At 40.0% G+C, this 5259-nt stretch overlaps 1 pseudogene; it reads left to right on the forward strand.

Moving 5' to 3' along the window:
• Positions 1–480: 480 nt before the first annotated feature.
• On the forward strand, positions 481–4496 carry LOC149276233 (olfactory receptor 6B1-like; annotated as a pseudogene).
• The last annotated feature ends 763 nt before the right edge of the window (positions 4497–5259 follow it).

Below are 5259 nucleotides of genomic sequence, written 5' to 3' on the forward strand. Positions count from 1 at the left end.
CTCTAGCATCCAATTTATCTTCAAGTTAGGGCAAAATGGTGGCGATTTTGGTGGCATCCTCTCCCCCAATCGGAGGACCGAGAGGAGGATCTCACCACAAGTGCCATCATTTTGTTGGAAGTTCCCTCCAGGTTATGTCCACAGAGCTATACCTACAGCCCTACCGAATTGAGATGAACCCCATCTCTCTCAAACAAGCGCATATCTGTGTGAGGTGATATTTGGCGGAGTCCGGTATGCAAGCCGGGATCGGGGTATCAGAAAATGAGCAAAGTCCGTTAAACAAGCAGGGTAACAACAAATAATAGCTCAGCAAATCTGGAAACACTCAGAGAGAAAATATACCAAGTGCCCAGCAGCAGGAGCTGCTGGGTTTTGAATGTTTCCGGGCTGGTGACGTCATCGGGAGCGCGTGCAGTCCCCTCCTTCCTGAAGCAGAGAAAAAGGAGGCCGGGATCGCGCGCGCCGGCTAGATGCGGCATGGACGCGGCGGAGGACCGACCAGCGGGTATTCCGGTGAGTGGCTGTGGGTTGGTCGTCGGCATGGTTGCTGACAATCTGCCCGATCTAACTCTGGGTGATCACCACTATGCCTCAGTTAAAGTAAACAAACCTCCTACATGAATGGCCAAAATGTAAATTTTTTTATTATTCTTATTTTTTGTAAGCCAAAAACCATGTGTATCCTAATATAACCCCTACAGTGGCCAATGCACCAGATACCATCCCAAAAATATAAAAGAGTGGGTTCCAAATTTCTCTTGGCCTAGTCCCACAGCACACAAATGTTGTTTGAAAACCTCACAAAATTGAAAGATAGAGATGGCTGAATGATCCACATGCACAAACAAGTAACCAACCGCAACTGGACACAACACCAAGAAACCCTACAGACATTGCTTTGGACCCACTAGAGGTTGCAAAAACATCATAACCTTCTTACTTTCTTGATTCATTTTCAAACGCTGAACTCCAATCCTAATAACTTCACCATCCCCAAATACATGTTCAAATTTCAACCCCCTATGCGATGCTGAGGAATCGCTAACCAATTCTCAACCCCGAAAGCCCCACAAAAAGTAAAAAACTGCCTCTAACACCCCCAAGAGACTTAACAAGAGCTTTAAAAGTGATAGGGCAAGGAGACTGATACCCCCGTTTCTAACCCTTGTGTGCCTGCCTGACCACAAATGACTTTGTATGGTTTGGAAGTCTATCAAATTGAAATTAAGCTGCCAGCGCAGCCAATATCTTGCACAAGCCTGGGACAGAGACCCCTTTCTTCCACAGCAGTACTGCCAAAATGTCATCACTGGACGATGGGCTGCCTGCCGCCAGCAGAGTAATAATACCACGGGTTAAGACCAGTGGCTGCCAAAATTATGTCAGTGCGCCCACATGTTAAGTTTAAGTGCATGCAAAACAAAGTAACTTTTGAAATGTTTATTTAAAACTTTCCTTTCAAATAACTTTGTTGCTGAATTCAGGCTTTCTCTGTGGAATTCTGTGTTCAGTGCTCATCCCTGGTGTTCTGGAATAGAGATGATGGCACTTTTTGTAGAGTATAAAGACCAATTGTCTGTTTAATGCACCAGAACTATACTTTAGAAACTGTTTGTGACCAGATAAAAAAGAAAAAGTATTTCCAACTTACGTACCAATATATCAACCAATATATTTCCAATATTTGTGAAATCCTTTTTTTCCTAATGGGTGGCGTAACAGGTAAGTTTTCTGATTATCCGTCTTTTAAATGGAATGATAACAAAGGGGGGCAGACACACTGAATAACTCTTCTAATTGTAATACAAACTAATCAAGCTTTTTATTTTACATGATCTTTATCTATTCCATGTTTGGCTTATTGTCAGATAACTGCTATTTCTTTATTTCAATAATTAAAAGCCAATCTTAATTTTGATTATTAATACTAATATAATATTTTTTTAAGTAGTTTTAAGTAGTATTAAAATGTCATTTATATTCTCATTTTTTTTTTGACTCCCAAGAAACCTGTATTATTATTTTTTTTAAAGAGATTATTTATCCTTCCCTGTCTCCTTATTGACCACCCTGCAGCCCTGTTTTCTGATCACTGTATAATGATTGGTTATCAGAGAACCCAGCAGGAACTGCACAGAACTTGAGTTTTTTGGCTGTGTTACTGATGACACTGTAGAAACGTCCATAATAGCAGAGAACATCCTGTGTGATTTTTTGCCGATACAATAATATGTTTATCATTGAAGGGGTTTTATAACATAGTGTGATGGTTGTTTAAATAGTATGTAGTGTTGCCGTTACAAAAAACTAAATTAAAGCATCTTTTACTCAGCATTGGGTTTTCAGTATTGAATGGAGGTCCTCTACTCCTAGAGCATGTAAGATGGCAAAAAAATATTTATTTATAGTGGCAAGTCACAAACCCACTGGAAAAACTCACTCTCAATTCGTCTACATTTGCTTTCGAGAGTTAAGAAGAATCCGCAACTTGCAGTTGAAACTTTACTCTGTTGACCATTCTTAGTGAATAGACCCAAGTTTTTCAGTTGGCAAAGTTACATGTTAATAAGTTGAAACAAAATAACAATAAAAAAATAAAATAAATAACCAACAGAAAAAGTTAGAACGCATAAAGGATGACGTTGATGAGATTCAGGTAAAGAAGCTTTTGAAGGGAATTAATAAAAACTAGTACTAAATATTAAGGGGGGAAAAAGGCGTACGTGAGTAAACACCTGAAATAAAACCGAAGCATAAAAAGTTACATTACGGAGCCTAATATGAGTGTATATGTTTATGAACTTCAAGTAAGCTGTAGGTGTTATTTTTAATTGTGGTGGTGTCCATTTCTTCCACATGCCCAATGAAACAGTGAAGCAGATAATGGCGAATTTTAGTTTGCAATTTGTTGGGTTTTTTTTCACTCTCACTCACGCTTGCTCTCTCACACTCTTCCTCACTCCCTGTCAATGTCTCCTAATCTCCGGTCCTTGTCTTGCTTCTTCTTGCTCTTTTGCCTTCCTTCTTTGTCTCCCTGACATCTGCTGCATTGATCAGGCCTTCTGTAGTATTTCCACATAAGTACTCCAAGAGACCAGAATAAAGCAAACGGATCAGCAGGGAAAGAGACATATTTTGTGTCTGCATTATTCTATATAGCGTGTGAGTGAGTGAGTGAATGAGGATGAGTGACAATGAATTTTGTGTATTAATTGAAAAAGCTCTCCGAAAGGACAGGTAATGAAATTTGTTCTCCTTAAACTAATGAGCCAAACATAAAATAAAAAAAATGTCTCCCTCATGTGTATAAATATGATCTCTTCTTCCTTATCCTTTGTTTTGGCTATTTATGTTTTATTTTTTTGAAGGTTTTATACAGAGACCAGACATCACTAGCATCTCTGACCTCAGGATCCTGAAGCACCACTATTTTCCAGTTGGAGGACCGAACCTAATTTAGTACTTTCTTAAACAACTGTTTGTTTTTGTGCAATTTTACAAATGATTCCACAACCCAAAGGCTGATTTTAGGTAAAATGATCAGGTGAAATATCTCACTGGATATTAATGACTTAGATTTTTTTTAGATGAACAAATCAAAAGTGACAGAATTTCTACTGCTGGGTTTTCAGAATCCCCAGATTGTGACCTTGCTTCTATTTATTTTGTTCCTTGTGATCTACAGCTTGACTTTAGTTGGGAACCTTCTGATTATTATATTGGTGGCCAAGTTTCAAAGTCTGAAGTCTCCAATGTATATCTTTCTCACTCAGTTATCATTGTGTGATATCTTTCTTACCACAAATATTATCCCTAAGTTGCTCCATGTTATAATTAATGGAGGAAGCACAATATCTTTCATTGGCTGCATCATCCAGTTTTGCTTGTTTTGTGTTGTAGTTGCCACAGAGTGTTTCCTTCTCGCAGCAATGTCCTATGACCGGTATTTGGCCATTTGTCGTCCGCTCCATTACACCTCCATCATGGGTTTCAGGCTCTATTTCCAACTCATTCTTTTTTCCTGGCTTTTATCATGTATATTATCATCTGTCATTGTACCTCTGGCTTCTACTCTGCAATTCTGTAGTCATGTGATGGACCATTATTTTTGTGAACTTGCTCCCTTACTAGAGTTGTCGTGTACAAACCATACTCTCGCTGAACTCCTGGACCTTGTCCTTGGCATACCTTTTGTAACTGTCCCCTTTTTCTTTGTTATTTTTACCTATATTTCTATTTCTATCACCATACTTGGAATCTCCTCCAGCACCGGGAGGCAGAAAGCCTTCTCCACCTGCAGCTCTCACCTGACTGTTGTTTGTATCTTCTATGGGACTATAATGATAGTTTATTTTGCCCCCAACAAATGGCAATCATTTAATTTTTAAAAAATATTATCCATTTTATATACAGTGTTCTGCCCATTTCTTAACCCAATTATATATAGTCTTAGGAATCAGGATATCAAAATGTATCTGAAAATATATATTTAAAATACGCTAATAAAGATTTAGAATAAAAAATCTAAAATGAGTGTTTTTTTTGTTTCTATCTCTCTTTCATATTTCTCTCTCCACTCCACATGATGTTTTTTTCGTGTGAAAAAAAAAATCTCTGCTCACTCAAGTTGGACAAGTTAAGGGATAACTCGACTGACTAGACTTTACCAAGGTTACATTTCTCTGCAAAACATAATCAGATGTAACTCTTGGGTTGCAGGCATAGCCTGTCCTAGTGTGAGTGTTCGGGTGTCAGTGTGGCAGAGTATGTTCTGTGTGTGTTTGGGTGTCAGTGTGGCAGAGCCTGTCCTGGTATGTGTCTGAATGTTGGTGTGGCAGAGCCTGTCCTGGTGTGTGTGTGTTTCGGTGACGGTGTGGCAGAGCCTGTCCTGGTGTGTGTGTGTTCAGGTGTCAGTGTAGCATAGCCTGTCCTAGTGTGTGTTTGGGTGTCAGTGTGGCAGAGTCTGTCCTGTGTGTGTTTCTGTGTCAGTGTGGCAGAGCCTGTCCTGGTATGTTTGTTTGGGTGTTGGTGTGGCAGAGCCTGTCCTGGCGTGTGTTTGGGTGTCAGTGTGGCAGAGCATGTCCTGTGTGTGTTTGTGTGGCAGTGTGGCAGAGCCTGTCCTGGTGTGTGTTTCTGTGTCAGTGTGGCAGAGCCTGTCCTGGTATGTTTGTTTGGGTGTTGGTGTGGCAGAGCCTGTCCTGGTGTGTGTGTCTGGATTTCATTGTGGGATAGCCTGTCCTAGTGTGTGTTTGGGTG

Source organism: Sceloporus occidentalis, unplaced genomic scaffold, assembly GCF_023333645.1.
Source record: "Sceloporus occidentalis isolate IW3139 unplaced genomic scaffold, rSceOcc1.0.p SCAF_244, whole genome shotgun sequence".
Classification (NCBI taxonomy): Eukaryota; Metazoa; Chordata; class Lepidosauria; order Squamata; family Phrynosomatidae; genus Sceloporus; species Sceloporus occidentalis.